Source organism: Athene cunicularia, assembly GCF_003259725.1.
Source record: "Athene cunicularia isolate RWA chromosome 3 unlocalized genomic scaffold, athCun1 chr3_part1, whole genome shotgun sequence".
NCBI classification, from domain to species: Eukaryota; Metazoa; Chordata; class Aves; order Strigiformes; family Strigidae; genus Athene; species Athene cunicularia.
In genome coordinates this window covers 98,835,151-98,855,295 of record NW_020799097.1, presented here as the reverse complement: position 1 = coordinate 98,855,295, position 20,145 = coordinate 98,835,151, and positions in this window count along the sequence as shown.

Sequence of the window (20,145 nt, the reverse complement as noted above, 5' to 3'; positions counted from 1 at the left end):
CACCCAGAGCAGACCTGCAGCACAGCTTGCCATTGAATCTAAGTAGAAAGGGTGAGTGTGTCTGTGCTGGCAGCAAGGGCTCACAGACTCTCTGAACTGTGTAAAGTTAGGTTGTTAGGCATAATATTAACAATGAATCTGAAAGCAGCCATTTTTATGACCCAGAGTTTCTTAAAAGAGTAGTAGCTTTTGGTGCCTTTGGTTTTATATGTTTGAACAGAGACATCATGCAGCTGGTTTCTGTAGAGCCAAGGTGATCCCTAGGTACATTTGAAAATCTTAGGGTATGCTTTTGTTTTAGGAAATACACCTGCATTACCTGACACTGAGAATAGAGCAAGACCAGAACTATGAAAAGATGTGTCTCTAATTATATTCTTCTGGAATTTTCTTTAAACTTCTTTAAAATATGTGATTTTTTTATTTTATTTTTTTTTTCTGGTTGAAGGCTTACATGCTTTTATTCCTGTGGTCTGTGAGATTGGATGATATCAGTCTGTCTTGTATCTTTTCAGCTAACATGAATAGAAAAGCTGTACTTTTTCTTTATTATCATTTATTAATGAACTGACTGTGTATTTAGAACATTTGGGTCTGTTTTAGTCTGTTCGTAAGCCTGCATATATGGTGAATTTATTAATGGAAAACTGGTAGAAGTAAACTAAATAGTAAAATCCTCATATGTTAAACAGCTGTTTTAAATATGAATATAGTGTATATGTAGCATATAAAACCTTCAAAAAGAACTCCATGGAATGCTGGAATTCAGTTTTACTCCATTTAGTTTACAGTGTAGGTTTGCAGATATTATACAGAAGTTTTGAGGGAAATTAGGTAAGCACTGGATTTAGGGTAAATTATTTACACAAAAATATCTATTTGATGAATTTTGTTCCACTTCTATACATTAATTCCTTGCAAACAAATTTATATTTTATAAAATTACTTTGTTATTCAAGTACAGCCACATCCATTTAAGTCTCTGAATGACCCGCATTGACTCCAATGGGCTCTGAACCAGGGAGCCATCCAGGCTCTCACTGAAGATAGTAGGTGATGGCTTCTCAGTGAGTGTATCTGAGCCTCTGTATTTTTAGAAAACTATTCCATTATGGTTTAGTTCAATGGTTTTCAAATATTTTCAACTTCTGGTCCTCTAGCACTTGTCTAGTGAAGGCGTGGCATTCTGCTTGTGGACAATTTATTTTTGCTTTCTTTGTTTCCTCTCACAGAGTCACAGATAGAGGTAGTGCATGGACTTGTATGGCTCTGAAGATCACAAGATTAAAAAAACCCACTTTGTCATAATCTGCTATTCATGAGAAATGAGCAGTCATTCAGCCACACAGATTTCACTTCTAAAATACTCCCGAAATATTTATTTGAAAACAGTCTTAGTCCAAATACTGGTGCAAATGCATATCCACAATGCAGTTAATATTTTTCTTTCTGGGGAAGAAACAAAGTAATTTTCATGACTTTTACATGACTGTTCAGGAACAGTTCTACACACTGCTCAGTCTCATAAAGCTCTGCCATATGCCGGTCGGTATTTCCTCATTTCCTTATGTTTTATGTATTGTTTTCTATGCTTGACAAACAAGCAATCGGAAGAAAAAAAAATAGCCTTTGACCCTATTTTCAGAGTGACAGCTAGTAGTTTCGTATTTATTTAGACAGATCCTGTAGGGAACAATCCTCCCTGGTGCTCATTACTCAGTGGACTGACATTTGCACCCACTTTAGAAAGCTTTAAGATCATTGATCCATGCTAAACCAGTACATTCCAACAAACTCTTGTGCCAAGGGGCATTATTTATAACACATATCGCCTTTCAGGACAGGAAAGAAATGAAACGTTATTATCTAACATCAGTACATCTTCTTTGCCTTTGGCTATTGTTACAATACGCAGATTCAATTAACTTCTTAATTTCCTTGTCGAATTATTAGATTTACTAAAAACAGGGCATACTAATAACAAGTTCAGTGAGATTCTCATCTTTCTGCAACCTGTTCAGCTCCTCAATGTATTTAGTTGAAACTGTAGCCAGCATAAACCTAAAGGTGATATGCAAAATGGAGAAAGGGGACTGTGCACCTTTTACTTCTATAAAAGACCCGATTTGTTAATTTATTCAACATTTGGGGTTATATTGGTTACCAAAGAAATGTAAATAATATCCAGCTTGATCTGTGAGTGTTTCTCTGGAAAATTTATCTGGTGTCTATTGAATTTCTTTTACATTTTTCAGATCCTCTGACTGATAGGCCAAAATTTCGCATAGCTATATTTTGAGGCATTGATATTGAAAAAAACAAAAAAACACATTTAATTATTTAACACTATAGCTAAAATTAAGTTCTCCCTATGGACTGGCCTAGACTAGTTATTTATGTCTCTGATTCCAGTTCCACAAATAGCCACTCAGCTAATTTGAGTCAGTGCATAATAGAGTAAATCTGAAACAGTAACTGAAAACAAATAATTGGAAACAGAGAGATTTAGGTACTCTTAGTTTTTTTGGCACTAAAATACACCTACTCCCTAACTTGTACCTCTGCATCATTTTTTTAATTGGAAACTTTGTTTAACTGCACTACAAGTAGCTTCCTCCTGTAGTTTGTGTGTGAGGCGACATGAACTTATCCCTTTGATTGATGTTCAGCAAGAATCGTACACTACAAAAGGACATTTTTTTAATATGTATAGTTAAATATATAATTTCTTTCATTAGGTTGTCTAATTATTGCTCTCATAAAAGTTGTTTATCTTTACTGGTAATTGTCCTAAAGCTAAAGCCTAACCTAAATCTGCACTGTTATTACTTAGATTCATTATATTTTTCAGTTCTAGTCACTGTTACACTGTTCTTTCTTGTATAACCTTGTATATATTTGAAGATTATTATAATTTCTCTTCAATTCTGTCTTTTTTATGGGTTTACCTCTTCCTTGAAATCCAGTTTCTAAAACTTGGAACAGAACTTCACTTAAAGTTTTGGCAGCACTACTCAGAGAATGATTGTTACTTTATTCCAACAAAAGTGTTTATACAATGCAATATGATGTTTTCCTTCTCCCCAACCCCCTTTTTTTTTTTTTTTTTTTAATTTCCAACTGCATGGTATCATATCTAGATTGTAAACTGCTATTATTCCCCAAACCTTTTCTGCAGAAGCGATCATTACCTGTTCTGTATGTGTACAAATAGTTATTCCTGACTGTTTAGAGCCCTGCCATTGTGCATATTAAATTGCATCCTACTACTGCTCTTTTTTAGGATTACAACCTACTATGTTTTCAGACCATTTGACCACTTCCTCTGTCATTCTGAAGCCTAGTCTTGCTCTTCAATGTGCCTGCAACTCCTCTAAGCTTTCCCATTGCTTGAAAATGTAAGAAGCAATTTCATCAATGAAAATATTAAACTGACCCAGGAGGGATGTCTAGGAAATTCTACATTATACAGCCTTGTAGTCTGACAATGAGCCATTGCTCATTTCTTTTTGTTTGGGTTTTTTTTTTCAGCAAATTCTATACAATAGTTTTGAATCATATAGACATCTGTTTTGGATCAATTATTTTGTTTCCTTAATTTGCTTATGTTAATATCACCTGAGACAATATAAAAAAACCCACCAACTTTCTGAAGCTGACATATAGCATCTTATACTGCTCTTCTGTCCACAAAATCTCTTGCCTTACTAGGGTGGGAAATAAGGATCGTTTGACATGAATTGTTCTTGACTAATTCATGTTGGCAGCTACATGCAAGCTAAGCTTTCTAGCAGTTTTATGGGAAAAATATTTTGCACACAGAGGGACTATTATCTCCTGTGAATGTTCCTGAAACTCTCATTAATTGCAGTAACAATCACACTGTCAATGTTGCCAACTCTCAGGATTTTATCATGAGTCTCACAAGTAAAACCATAGTTCCTGTACTCAAATGATTATCTGTGAATCCCAGATTACTTTTTTGTAAGGCTGCATTTCCAGCTTTACAAGTGGACAAGTACTTGGTAATGTGACCTCAAATGGATTTCAAAGGTGGGAGGCAAATAATAAGTTAATGGTGACTTAAGGGTTTTCAAAATATCATGATTTTGGGAGACCCGAGATGTTTCTAAGCATGAGAGCTGGGATGGCTGTCACAACATATATCAATTCAAAAGGCAATGCTACAGAACGCTATATCCTCCTTTCTTAGCATTCTGCACGAAGAAAATATTCTAGTGAGACACTTAGAAAGCAGCAGAGATGAACTATTGCAGCAAAACCATTATGACAAAGTGCAGTTCACTCAAAGATGTAGAACTGTTAACAAGGTAGAGTCAATAATTCTCTGCCTGGTCCACTCTGACTTATTTCTGTAGTTCATTATGGTTTATTTCTTTTGTAAATAACATAAAAGTAGGTTATGAATATAACAGAGTCCAGAAGAGAAAAAAAACACATTTTTGTCTGCACAGGCTATGATACTACTTTGCTATCAATTTACATGTAGTTCCTTTTCCTAATCCTTGTGTGTCATCAGTTTTAGTCAAGGGATCATAGGACCCCAGACTACAACCAGAATCTTAAAAGACCTCATATCCCAGATAAACATGTAAATAAATGTTAGAGTTTGCAAAAATATTCAATACTCAACAACAAAACCTGGCAGGTATTTGGGGACCTAAATGGGAACTCAGCACTTCAGAAAAACTGGTCCTAAATTAGTTTATCTTGTGGTTTGTGGGAGTCTTTTGCACAGCAGCAGGGGAGAGAAAGGTATGTTAAAAGAGAGACAAATGTGGTTGCAAAGCCATGGAAATTGGAAGGGGAGGGAGCAAGGGGCAAGAAGGGACGAATAGGAGCACCTGAAACAATCTTCTGAAACTCTGGATTTCAAGCACCCATTAACCTTATATCCCCCATTTACTCATCTAGTCTTTCATGCTGTCTGACATCAGCTTTATGAAAGTTAGAAAAGTGTTTACGTAAGCTATAGGCCAGACCATAGGCAAGCTTTGTGCTGCTCCAGCCAGAGACCACTGCAGGGAAGGAGGTGGGGAAAGGGGCTCCTTTTCGGTTTGCTTTTTTTTTTAGAGCTACCTCCCTGTGAGTTTCAAGGTTCAGATGGTTGAAATTAAGCTACCAAACACTTTGATTTTCAAATACAAAAGTTAAAACACAGAGAAGCTTTTAGATATTTCCATCTGTAGAAAAAGCTGGATATGCACCTATCTACATGCCCAGCCACAGGCATAAATAAGACATTATGGGCATAAACATGGGCAGAACCTGCGATGACATACATTTTACCATTCCTCCCCTCCCCAGAGATACTGAACTACACACCTAATCTACTTGAGGGGTTTTTTTTAGTATTCCCAAGCACGGTAATGTCAGAGTACTGCAGAGGTTAATCAGGTAGGCACAGTAAGGTTCCTAAAAGTGTTTGTGAAACTTTTGTTCTTAGTTTCCTGTTTATATAGTGGTGTTTTTTTTTTTTTTTTTTTTTTCTGATAAAATATTAACCAGAAAGGTTCTAAAGGTAGACAAAGTCTGGATTAATTTGCTACTGGAAATGTATCCACAGCCAAGCATCTTTGATTGGGAACACCATCTCATGCAGCTTTTTTTCAGCTGGGCTAAGCAGAAAAGGCCAGCTGTCTTACTAGGGCATGCATAAATATGTATTTGCTGATGGTTTAGGTTAGGTTTTAAAAGCATGTTTGGTTTTGATGGAAACCTAGGTATTAGTACAGGGGGTGTGTTGGGAGCCTGGCCAGTAGAAATTGCTTGACAGAGAAGATTTGGTAACACTAAACTGCAGTGAATTTTCATGTAAGCAAGCTGTATTGCTCTGAGATAGTGTGGAGGCATCATAAACCGTATCTGAGTCCTGACTAGTTTATACTTTGTAGATGTGGAAATAAATTTTTATTCTGTTTCATCTTTCCAATTTGGGGTTAAATTGTCCAGTATCCCTGTGCAGATGTGTCTGGAGAAGAGGAGGCTGAGGGGAGACCTTATCACCCTCTACAGCTACCTGAAAGGAAGCTGCAGAGAGCTGGGTTTGAGCCTCTTTAGCCTAGTAGTAAGAGACAGGACAAGAGGGAATGGCCTCAAGTTGCACCAAGGAAAGTTTAGACTAGATGTCAAGAAGTATTTCTTTACAGAAGGGGTTGTTGGGCATTGGAATGGGCTGCCCAGGGCAGTGGTGAAGTCCCCATCCCTGGAGGTGTTTAAGAGTTGGGCGATTTAGAGCTTAAGGATGTGCTGTAGTTGGGAACTGTCAGTGCTTGGTGAACAGTTGGACTAGATGATCAAGGTCCTTTCCAACCTAGATGATTCTGTGATTCTGGAAGGAAGATAATAAGGACTACTGTATTCAAGGAAACTTCACTCAGATAATAGGAAAGGATTTTTTTAAGGAACTCAGTCTGATTCCTTCACACCAATGAGCATTGCCATCTGAATGTGCTGGAGGATCTTTGGGGCAAAACAGGATGGTGCAGACTATGCATGTCACTGGAAACAGGATAGAGAAGGGAGGGAGGGGAAATGCTGAGCTTCAACATTTCACCTGGGATCTAAAAAGAACCAGAGCTCCTGGGTTTTTACAGGAATTTGGGAGAGAAAAAAAAAAAATAGTAGTCTAGAATGCACTACAACAGCAGTCTTGAGTGTGTCCTCATCAGAGTGGGAATCCAGAATTACATAATCAGGTCTCTTTCTCACAACCATCAGCAATGTAGAGACCATGAGATCTCTTCCCTATAAATTTTAGATTCGTCTGTATTATGTTTATTCATACAGTCTAGTTATAGTCCTAGGTAGCCTATATTACTTTACATCAACAAAAAGAACTTTAAAATGGCCTTAGAGTATGCCATAATGATGCATTTTATGTCCTTATTCATTGGTCCCCCTGTGTGAAATTTTATTGTATTGTATTTAGTAATATATTGTAGATATAAAGAGGCAAGAGACACTGCAGATCTCAGTGGTTCATTAGTCCTGCACTTTATCATGTTTTAAAACTTTTCCTTCTCCAGACCACAAAATAGCTTCCTCTTGTATCGTTTGTATTAAGTGTGAATCCACGGAGGGAACTTTTAAATGTTGCTGCTCCAGAAATAATGATTCCTCTGTATCTCTTCTGGTACAGTTTATTATGCTGGAGGAACTTCCCTGTGTAAATGACTAGCCCTGAATACAGTAATTTTTCTCGTGCTTGTATGTAAGTAATTTTGGCTCAGCTATAAGGGCATAGTTAATGAACTATTTCAGAAATAGTCATGTGCTCTGTTTCCTATTGTAAAGACAATCTCCCTCATTAGTAGGTACAGAAGGCTATTACCTGAAATCCCAGGGCATTTTCAGAAAATCCTTAATGAACCAGTCTAGATGGGCATTTTGCTCCTGAGATAATATACATAAAACATCACCAAAAAAGGAATTATAATAAGAAATCCTCCAAAAAGTGCAAAAAAAGTCACTGTGGTCTTGGTGTTATTCCTCTCAGAGGGAGGCCTTTCCTCTCCTGGTGGAAAGAGGCCAGATACTGAGTTGGGAAGAAAAGAATATGAAATAATATTTTTCCTAGCATAGTTCCAGTACCTGGATGATGATCTGATGGCTTGGATGGGAGTTAATCCATTTTTTTAACTGGACTGACTTTTCTGATGGCTTGGATAGGAGTTAATCCAGGTTTTTAACTAGTCTGAATTTTTTTTTAATAGAAAAAGTAGAGATTTGTTTGCCAGCAGGGGACAAATTTTCATGCTGTCAAATTAAGCTGCTCCTCACACCTAGTTTTCATTTGAGTCTACACCACCAATTTAGTTTTGATGAGATGGGCCCATAAATCTCAATCAGAGGAATTATATGGCCTATTCATTTTCCTTCTGCTGCAGCCACCGGCATCCTCCCTAATACTATCTTAGTGGTAGAAACTGGTGAACAACTGCAATGACAAAGTATCCCATCATTCAAAACCTTCCTCTGCCCAAGGGCTGAGGGTACCAGAGCCCTGACTACCTGTGAAAGTGTGTGACTTAATCAGCTCTCACCCTCTCTGAAGTTAAAATGATGAGGCACTGACAGACTGCAAACAGGCTGTGGTAGCTTCCGATGCTGCCTACCCTCTCATGGTGTTGAAATGCTGGGCTACTCTGACACCTCCCAGGGGACCACTGCTTCTGCTGGGTGAAAACTGACCCAGAAACCTCACTATTATCCTTCCAAGCCAGCCAGTGGCCCTTCTGTGGCTCTTCAGTCTGTGACATCTCTTCATGGAACTGCTTAAGGCCATGAAAAATATTCCCACTGGCTTGAGTACAGTTGATCAGTAGAGCAAATCTGGCCATGAAAGGCAAAAAAGAGCTTTGTGCGAGCAGTGGCCTTATAAATGGAGGTTACTCGGTATCGGTTGCAGCTGCAGGACTGGCCCCTGGAATGCTAAAATGGAGTATGGAGGAACCCCTGCTCTATGCTTGTAGGACCTGTGTCTTAACAGAATTATGAAGTAGCAGGCTGAATGCAGAATTCTGTGACACTGTCAAAATAGGAAGCTCTGGAGAGGGTTTTATCTACATGAAAAAAGTTTCATATCCATCATTTGGGTTAGAGCAATTGTTTTATTAACCTTCAAGGTGCTGCACATTTTACACCTGAGCAGCATACCTGAATTCACGTGCCCAGGTATGTTTCCATCTTGTTTTTCAGAGCCATTAAGTTCAGTGTTCATGAGCACTGGGTTAACCTTAACTTCCTCAGAAGTTATTTACCATTTCCTTGTTGCTGTGTGACTTTCACTGAACTACATGCCTTGTACGAGTCCACTGTTTTATCTTTCAGCACCGAGGAACAGTTACTGCTGGACTCTGGAGACATTTATCAAAGATATGACTGCTGATTTACTACAAAGGGCTGCTAAATTCTTCTAGGAACTGTCTTTTGACCTGTTGCTATAAATTTGGCACTGTAGAATTGGCCGACTCTAACAGCTTTTTGTAACTAAGTATTGCAAAAAGAAGACTTGACCTCAAAGGACCTAAATATTTTAAAGTAAGAAGTGGTGCAGTGGTTTGGGTGTTAGGCTAAAATGTAGAATTAAAATATCGAATGACTTGGATATATAGTAAAACACATTAATTTTCTCTTTTTTTCATTAAAAATTAGTCTATGATTATAACTTTTTAGACATTTTAAAATTTATTGATTGAGTTTTGTGCCTATGGAGCCAAGTGCATAAAGACATGTCTCATAGCTCAACATCAGTGCATAGTTTTCTTGTGAATAATGAAGCAAAAGTGCAGTCAGCTACCTGAATTATTATTTTCAGTATGCTTGTGTTTGAGACTGGGAACAGTATTAAAGACACAAGTGCGTTCCTAAGAATAGTTGAAACCCATTTGGAACAGAGGCTGCCTGTACCCTCCCATTTTACTTCACAAATAAACTGGATATGGGAGAGGAAACTCTAAATCAGTGGTACAGAGTTGTACAAGTGCCAATATCTGCATACATAGGGATGCATACAAAGCACTTCTGGGAATTCATGGCCAAGCAGGTGGCTGAACCCACAAAGTCATGAGTTTGTCTTTGTAGCACACTAGAGATGTCAGTGGAAAATCTGGGACATTGTGGGTGAACGTGGTGCATGTATCAGCGTTACAAAGCCATTTGAACATCATATAGATAGTGATTTGTGACCAAGAAAAGGAGATGTATGACTATTCCTCTTCACCCAGTCTCTCTTCCTCCCTGCCCCATGATCCCACAGAATATTGCAGAGGGTCTTTCTGAAGTTATGTTGATGTTCTTGCATGGAGGTTGGATGATCTATACAGCCTTCCTGCTGGGACGGGAGAATTGAAGTTAATTCCCATTTTATATGTCGTATTGGGAACAGGAGAGCTGGTTCAGCTTTTCTATGTGGGGCAACTGGCCAGGCAAGGCAGACTGGTGATAGATACAAAGGAGTGATAATGAAGAGATCGAGCATCTGGAGACAAAGGAAAGTCAAAGGCACAGAAGAAGCTGGTAGCTATAGGGGAAAAAAGAGAGAGAAAAAATCAGTAGAGAGTAAAATGTCAGGAGTCTCAGTGGAAGGAGAAAGTATGAAAAGAAAGAACAAAACAGCAAAGAGACTGATAAAAGATACAGCAAATAAAGAGTATGTGAAGAGAGGGATAAAAAAAGAATATTTCACATCTGCTCATGGGGTTCAGATGACAGTTCCTGCTTAAATTCGTGATACATGTGTGAACACGCAGGTTCCCTAGGTGACTTTGAAAATCTCAGCCAGGAAATCCATCCAGCCAGAAACAGTACTTCAGACAGGAAGCGTTACCTGTAGAAAAGCCAGTTCAGGAGCTGAATCACATCAACTGGCCAATTTTATTTTAGTTTTTAATGGAAAAAAAATGAGGTTAGGAAAGGAGAAATGGCTGCTGCTTGTGTAATTTCAGACTGTGTACATGCTCTAATATTTTCCACTGGAGGAATACAGAGCCTTTCCTCATTTCCCATCGCCTTTGGGACTTGTATTCTGCGCCGAACGCGGCTTCTTCTCTTGGCATCTCCTTCTGCTCGTTTTTGTTTTTCTTCTCCATATCCATTGCACTGGGAAAAGAAGCTGCTGGGTGCTGGGAAGGAGACTGCTGCCTGCCCCCTCCCTGCCTGCCCTTTTCCAGGGGACCTCACTTGGAGAACTGGGGAGGCCAGCTCCACACTTCATGAGCTTGCCATCAGCTGTGACCTGCACTCCCTCAGATTTCTGTGATATTTGCAATAAGATGAGTAGATGTGAACTGTGCCTCTTTTAATAGTGTTTCTGTAAAGCTATTAATTTTGTATTATAACTGGGTGCACTGTCTGGCACTGTTGTTGTACCCTTCCAAGGAGGGTGGCAATTAGCTGTGGCTCTGGAAGCACAGGAAAGTTAGCTCTTGCAGACAGGTTTGCTCCTTGCACTAGTTCATGTCTTCCCCATTTTGGAATCAGTGCTTACCATCGGGTTTATAAAATGTTAACACAGGACCGTTTTTTGACTGCTACTTAGCATAACCCCTCCTTCGCTTAATAATTTCATTCCCATCTGATTTAAGGTAATACTCTGGTTTGTGACTTTTCACACCTACACTTTTACTTCTCCTGCTGTATACATGCAAATGAGGGGTAGGACAGGTGAAGTCTGCAAATTTACCGAAAAAAACAACCAACAAAGATCATCAGCTGGAGCTTTAAAGGCAGCATATTTAACACACATGGATAAAATTAAACATGCACTAGCTGTTAGTTGAAATCACACTATGTTTTCATTAAAATACAGTTCTGGAGGTGCTCTTAATTCCTGCTTCGCTGGTTTGCACATTACAATTTAATCCCAAAATCCAGAATTTGGCACTCTTTCCACACAGTAAGTGGAAATATGGTTCTTTGTGTTTCCCTAATTTGTATTATTTATAATAACAATAAGTCTCCTGAGTTGGTTGTGGAAGTCAAATGACAGACCCTTCACCTATTATGCCATGTTTTTTATCAATTAGCTTGCTGAATATTCCAGATGAAACCAGTGTTTGTATTGGCTAGAATCTGGGCTGTGCCTGAAGAAGTATTTTAGTGAAATGAGAATTAGAAAAGCTTTGGAATATTAGGCCAAAAATAGATTTTTGTGCTTAAATAAAATACTCTCCTTAGCCTGTTGCACACATGATGTACTATTAAGCTGTTATTTCAAAGACCGGCCTATTTTCAGCATTTGTAAAAAAATTAATAATGATAAAGAGGGAATTCATATTTTCAGGCTTTTTAAAAGCCCATTGTGCAAGTCACCAGCTCTTACAATAGGCATCTGTTTGAAAAATACTCCTCAAATTTTCACATGAAGTGGTGCTGTGTTCATTAAACACCCTGCTTTTGTAGTCCCCTCTGGTCAAAGATAAAAACTCCTTCCAAAGTAAATTTGTGAAATCACATATATTTTTGTCTTGAGGAGAGCCTACCTGGACGTTCACAAGCTACAACAGACTTGGCATTTATTGATGGCTGCGTCAAGAGCTGAGCAAATTTATTTCACATGAGTAAATGTTTCAGATGAGATGAAGGATGGGAAGTAAATTATCTTCCAGGTGATAACTCATTCTACATATCCACGTGCATTTTACAGGACTAGGCTAAGGGACTACTGGGTATGTAAGGACTCCAGATGCCTTTGGTGTTTCCTTTTTAGGATATACTAGAGCTGTATAATTAAATGGAGATTATTGGCAACATTATTTAGCAGTCATTAAGGAGTCATTAGGGTTCTGCTTGGGCAAGAAGATAAGTCCCCTTCCTCTCTCACACTTAATGCTTCTATCAACAGCTTAGAAAAGTGGTTCACAATGAATTGCTACTTAAGTAGTCCTATCTTCCTCTGCAATCTCCCTCCTGTTGTTCTTCCCTGTGGGCTAGCTCAGAGGGTCACTACACTTAGTTTGCCTGATGTAACACAGACTTTCTGATAGCTTTTGGCACTTGGCAACTGCTCCTGTAAAAAAAAAAAAAAAAGAGACTCACAGGGAATGGAGAGTCACTGCTCATCCACAGAGTGATGCCTTTCTTGTACTTTGTTCTGTAAGTAAGAGACTGTGCTGTGTCGAGTCACTCTCTGTAGGCTCCTCAGACACGCAGTGCTCTCCTTCTCCTTCCTCCACAGCAGATGCTTCACACCATGACATTGCACAAAGCTCCGGGTTGCTCCTTGAAGGAGTTATGCCACCTAACTGCCTTCCAGGCTGTGTGGCTCTCTGATGGCTGCTGTAACATAGGATTTTTGAGGGCTGGATTCCCTCCATACCACATGGTGGAAGTAGGCATATAGTCTGGTGTCATTACATAGCAGTTAATACTTCTGCAAATATGTGTGTGTGTGTGTGTGTGTGTGTCTGTGTGTATGTTAGAGCTGGCCAGAAAAGGAAACGTCTGTTTTGTGGGAAATTCCAGGTTGTCAACATTTCGTTTTGTTCTGCACTGGAATGAAACATCAATCAATATTTCCGAATACCTGGCAAAACGGGGCAGTGTGTGTGGGTGCCTGCCTTCCTGCTGGTCAGTCCCTTTCGCTGCTGGCCAGCCAGGCAGCACTGCATGGCGCCTGGGCACCAAGAACCATGGGCTTCCAGCACGCTGGGAAGGGGGCAGAGGGCTGCCAGCTGGCTAGGCTGCCCAGAGTGTTTCCAGAGAAAGTGTAATGAAAGCAGCATGCTGCTTCTGACTGGCAAACGGCTCTGTATTTTCAAAGCAGAGCATTACTGTAATTTGTTTTCTTATGTTTTAATTTGAAATTTTGTTTTAAACAAGGTGAATCAAATGTCCCCTCCTTTTCAATTGATCGCCTGATAAAATCCAAGCCCAAGAGGCCCAAGAAATGCACTGACTGAGAGGCAGAATGAAAGATCATGCATATATTCACATATGTACAGAAGAAGTGGCAGTATTTTCGGCTCTTCCAGGATAAAACCTTCTTTCAGAGTTGTGTGCCCTCAGCCGGAGGATGTGGCAAGAAAGCACCCAGCAGTTCCCAGGATAAATCCTTTAAAATAGGGAGGAAAATAAATAAGAATTTTAATTATGAGTGGTTTTTTCTACCAGAGTGTAACTGAGGATTTAATTTTATAGGCTTCGTTGCTGAACACTCCAAGACTTTCTGTTTAATGCATTTCAGCGTAGAGGTGAGGAGTAAGAAGTGTGTTACACTGGTGGCTAATCCTGCCAGGTGCTGAGCACTGACAGCAGGAGCCAAGGCTTTCTGGTCGGAGATGGAGGAACACATTTCCACCTTAAACCAGTATCAGTGACATTCATCCTTACTGTGCACATCTAAACTGAGTTCCCGGATCCAGTCCCACACCCTGGCCACTGTTGAATTTTGTGTCAGGACACAACCTTTTCTCCCTTGTCTCCACCACATCCTCCCTGTGTCCCCTGGACACCAGGCCATTGCTTCCCTGGCACTAGATCTGGCCACCGATACTAATGGAATTTTGATGGCAATTTCAGAGGTACCAGGGCTTTGTTAGAGAATTTTGCTGTCTGTTTTAATGACAGCAAGATTAGATCATGTTGTTAATATAAAATGAAAGGGCAAGTGTTCCTGGACATGAACAAAGCGATATAGATGACTGCAATCTACTGCCCTAGAGTAAGCATCTCAAAATACACTTTTTCCCTAGAAATAAAGTTGTTCCTCTATTTTAAAAGATTTTTCTTTTTTTTTCCTCAATAAAAGAGATGCTATACCACTCACTAAGCTGTTGGACATTTCCTCCTATGTAGATGGGTATATGTTGTTGCAGACACTTGTCTGAAATATTATTTCCATTATAACTCAAAGATATTTAACAGCTAAGCAGTGACAAAGCTCTGAGACAGATAAGATACTAAAAATGTATATATATTATAGAAAGATGACATTAAATTTGAATAGCAACCTGCCATAGACCTTTGATTTTCGGAGGGAAGTTAATATAATGATGAAGCAAGAAATCTGATATGCAGAGCCAGTGACTTCTCAATATGTTTTAGATCCCGCAGCTCATCTTGTGAGTCAGTTGATCCCACTGAGTATGTTCAGGTCTGGTCTGCATTGCAAATGGAGCTCACCCTGGCAACGTTATTTTGGAAACAGCAGCTGGGTGAATGGCACGCAGGGCAGACAAAGCCCCAGCAAGGCACGTGTGAAGGCCTGAGCAGAAGTGCCAGAATTTCATAGTCATTACTGCAAACTTTTTCACTATTATGCATGAGTAGTGACAGGCTTGCATTGTTAATCGGAGTAATTAGGATTTAGTTGAGGCATGACAATAACCTGTGTCTCATAAAGGCCTAAAGGAGATCCATTTTCTCCCCTTTTCCTAGGAGGCTCCTATTGTCATTCATAGATAGCCCAGCAGGAATGCAATCAGGAAATCTCCAGTGAATCAGTGTCCCTAAATCTTCAGGCTTGACAGGTTGAAGTCTGACAAGCTATTAGAAAAAAAACTACTTATCATTAGGCTGTCTAAAATAGACTTAAATTGTTTCTGTCTGTGTTCACTGATGTATCTATCTGCAGAATGATATTGTTTGAAGCTTAGGTTACTCAGGCTGCCACCGTGGCTCCGGCTAAACATACAAGTCTTTCTGTCTTTGCTGTTTCATTGCTTTTTACTTGTTCCATAGTAACAAAAATTGGTTCAACATTATTGTGAGATGCAAAACCAGAAATATAATGACTGGTTTCAAGCAATTTTTGATCACCAAACACTAGTATATCTGACAAATATGGAAGGATACTGTCAGCTTTCCCCAGATCATTTCAGAGCAGTGATTGCTAGGTCAGATGCTGTGGGCTATGCACTTTGCTTCATGGAGTTCAGAACTAGGCTTATTACAAGATCTCTGATAAAAGCTCTCCCTTATGCATGTTTTTTCCTCTTGTAAGCAATTCTTTAATTAAAAAAAAAAAAAATTAGGTCCATAATACATTATTTGAATGGTGAGATTTACTTCAGTGTTATTCTTATACTCTACTCAAGCTTTCATATCAAAAAAATCACATCAGATTGGAAAATTTCTGAACAGACATTTTTCTTGAATAGGATTGCATTTTTATTTGTCAAGTACAGTCACATCTATTTTTCCAGTCTTCTCATCTTATTTCTTCCATTTTACAAAAATTACTGGCTTTTTTACAGGATTCTAATCTCAAAGTGGAAAATGAACTAAGCCAGCTCTTCTTTCTCACTGGCAGGAATACTGTCATCCTACTCTCTTGAAAAAAAAAAAAACAAACCACATCTATTTTTCACTATTATGCATGTAGAACATATATGCAAAAGCAACCTTAAACATGTATTTATATACACTTGCATATGCATATAGTATGTATGTGGTACGTTATCTACATAGTCTCCTGTTTGTGAAAGACACATAATGTGACCTCTAAAAACAAATAAAGATTCACCTGTTATTTAAAGCAGATAGAAATACAGAGAAGTAGCTTCATAAATACTTACTTACATTTACAGATCTTAAAGAAATTTGACATGGCACAAGCATGGTCATGTTCCTGCAAAAGGATCAAGGCATACTTAACAACATAGCTGTCCAAGTCCCAGGTTTTATGCAAACATGACATTATCTGTATTGCATTCTTTTTGGTAGTCACATTAATAATATGTGCCCCTTACATTTACATTGTGTTGCATTTCCATGTATAACTTGCTAAGAGTTAAAAACTCTTAAAAACAAAAACTGTGCGATTTTCCTAATGCTCTCCACAAAGGCTGAAGCTGCAGTTAGAAACCATTGTAGCTTAAATTGTAGTCTTCACAGACAGATTTGCTGAAGGAGGTTTACCATACTGCAGCTTGCATGAAAGGTGAAATATATGCAACCGAACCGATGCTTGCATTTAACCAGGAATCAGAATCTAATTATGCTTTGAGTTTTCACAAAGATAATATCAAATCCTCTCATAGAGGACAAAGAATTCAGTATGGTACCTTGATCACAAGTTGTCTGCTAGGATTCAATATCATAGAAATCTACATTACTTTCAGGAGCAACAAAAAAGACTCACTTTGAGTTCTTACAGCATGCCCATCTCTCTGTTATGTGAATATATAATGCTAGGTTCCACATTTGTCACCTGCTCCTCTGCCCCAAAGATGCTATGGATGATGTTAATGTAAATCTATGCAAATTTATGAAACAAACACTGATGGAACCTAAACCTCTGAGTTAGTATTTGCATCAGATGGAGAAGGTTTTTCATGACAACTTTCCTCGGGCCCCTTCATTATTTGGTTTTGTTATCTGATTTCTATGCTTAGTGAACATTTTAAAAGAAATTCGGAGAGTTTTGGGTTCATTAGTGACATAAATGTCTCCAACAAAATACTTCTGAAAAGCATTGGTTGGGGAATTATGTAAAAATGAGGAAGCTCTTTAAGGAAAATTTGAAATAGCAGTTGAAAGAGTAAAATACTTGCAGGTAACATGCATATTTTTAAAAGAATAAATGTATGTTAGTCATCAATGGCATTGATAAAAATGGAGCCTGAATGAGCCACAGCCAGAAGCAGCTGGCATAGTTAAACAGCAGTGTAATAGACACCATTCAAAATGAAAAGACATCCTCCAAAATATGGAATTTGTGTCCAAAGAAAGAAAACAGAGGAAGAGTATAATCCCCAGCAAAATAAATGTTAAACCACAGCAAAGCAGGCCAAAAGTATTAGTGGAAGCAACTTGCAGAAGTAATGAGAGCTAACAGTAAAGCCTTTTGTATATACATCAGAAGCAGTACAGTTAGACGGTTAGCAGGATGAGAAGAAGATGAGAGGAAGATAAAGACATCATGGAAAAGCTAAACTAATTATTTGCACTGGTTCCTGCTGTAAATGAGGTGGGAGTCTTTCACACTGGGATCATTCTTTACACAAAATGAGTCTGCAGATTCCCAGATCGGAGTATCAGAGATTTTAGAGTAAATCAGTACCACAACAAATCAGTAACAATAGATGGTATTCATACTGGAGATTTGGAATAATTCAAATATGAAATTGTCAGTCAATCAACTGTCATTGTGACTGATCAAATCAGCAGTAGTGTCAGGATAACATGAAAGGTATAGATAATGGGAACAAGAATAATCAGAGGAGGTTTCTATAAAGGAGTCTAAAAAGACTTGCAAAACTGATGACTGAAAAGGTAGCATAAGTGAAAATATCTAAAATTATGAAGATCTGAAACTTTTGAAACAGTATGGGAACTAAGGCCCATCTTATTAGACAACAGGAAAATATACAAAAAGGAAGTGATTTTTTGTTCAGCACATCATTAAATTGTGGAACTCCTAGCCATGGGATGGATGCTGTGAAGGACAAGCAGCTGAAGGTTTTCCCCTGAGGTTACTGGATTAGACAAATTCACAATGAGCATAGGCTTTGTTGGGTATTAATAAGTGATGGTTTAAATGCTGCCTCTGTGTCAGAAAGTACTTAAGTTGCTAAATGTTGGAAGATGGGAAGTAGGCGACAGCTGAAGAGCAGACAATCAGAAGAAGATACAGGGTGAGCCCAACCTTAATTGAACCTGCTGCCAGAGATGAAACTGTCAAAGAGACACCGGTCTGGGTCTGTGATATATTTCTTATACTTTCACCCCATGAACTAGGATTTTTTTCTATATTATTTTCCTCATTTCCAGGGATGCTCATTCGTCTGATAGTTTTCCTTTTCTGACTGGATGACTGGGCACAGTCTGGACAGGAAAAACATGAGGGAAAGGCCTAAAGGAGGAGCTTTTTGGAACATTTGGATAAAAATCTGTTAAATAATTTCATCATTTTCTGTCTACCTTCAAAAATAATGTGATTTCCCTGACCACAGGGAATTTTTCCACAATTATTTTTGCTTTACTGTGTAAATAGTTTAGTATTACCAGCTTTTATCTCTTCAGCATGTATTTTGGTTTTGGGTGGGGACAGAAGCGACAGGTAAGTTCTCTCCCACCTGTATTGCTTCTGGCTTAAAGAAAGCAGAATGTGATTTATTTTCTTTAGCCACGACTCCATGGCACAGGACAAAGTGAGTTGCTCCTGTGTATGCAGGAAAACCTGCAGCCAAGACAGAAATCAAATCCAGGGTGTCTGAGTCCCATTTCCCACCCTGACCATTGGAATGTCCTCTGTAATCAGTGAGAGTGATCAAATCATGAGATATCACTTCAGAATCTATGCAGGGTATATTTGACCATGATAAGTCTTTTTAAAAAAATGTGTTCATGCTCTATCGTCGAAAATTTCAGCTTGAACACAGCTAACTCAGCCCAAGTTTTGGAAACAAGATTTAGGCCCTTCAGGGGATTGTCCTTCCCTGGTGTTGTTAATCCTGTGGTTTTTAAGGCATTTTTTTCATAAAAAGGAAATGTGTTTTGTTTTACTTCAATGTGTACAAGTGTTTGTCTGGGAAATACAGGATTATAAAGGAACACATTTCAAGCACCACGCTGGGTGTGTTAGTGCTTTGTATTCTGCTACCACATCTGAACTTCCTTCATGTTGTGTTTCATAATGTCCCAGACAAATAAGAATGAGATCATATTTGCTAGAATTGTTTAATCGTCAGTGGTCTGACCCCGAAAAAGACGAGGCACGTTAGCTTTCCGTCACCCTGGATGGAAACTGAGGTTGCACAGCATCTGGCAGGATGTTCAGAGCACCTCACAGAATCTGTGCTTTTAACTTAAGTCTCAGACCACATCTATTTTCTTCAATGTACTGCAAACATATAATTATAGTTAGCACAATTGGTACTTTCACTTTTAACTAAAATGCCTCTACCCAGCAGGCAAAATAATAATAATGAGATGACATTGTGATGAATGATGATGCCTCCAACAAAGTGCTTGAGCCAGAAATGGAAAGAAACAGTAAATTTCATCCTATTTTTTGAAAATGCATATGCTGCAAATCCATTTTTAATGAAAATTAAATAACACATTTCAAGCTACAAATCACAATAGGCTTAATGCAATAATGCACTGACTTCGCTTGTCCTCAGTTCAAGTCCTGGCAGGGAGTTTCAAGAAAATGCCTAATAAAAGACACATTGATTTGAGGGTGGATCCTGTGATAAGGCTGTTTCCAGTCGTAGCTTTTCAGTCTTTCATTTTAAGGAATAAAGAAAAGGAGGTGAAGCCAGGAAAATGGGTAAAGAAAGATAAAATATGCAAAACACAATGTGTTTGGGGCACCCTTGTGCTGCTATGTGTACAATTGTACAGTCCATTGATTACAGTGGTATTTCTCCTGACTCATTTACAGAAATGGAACAGCATCAGTCCTTCAGATAACCATGATTTATGCCTTTCCTGGCAGTCACAGCAGATAGCAGTGTTAAACTATACCTTCTCCTGTTTAAACACATTGACATTTGTGACATAAGATATTCTCTTGGAAATGACAGATATGATAATTTTGTACCAAGGTTCACAAACAGGACTTAAAAACAATTGCATGTCTGAGTTTTATATTGTTTGGTTTTATTTTTCGCAGTTCAAACTGGACTAATTTTCTATTCCAAACACACAACGTTAATGATATTATTTACAGAC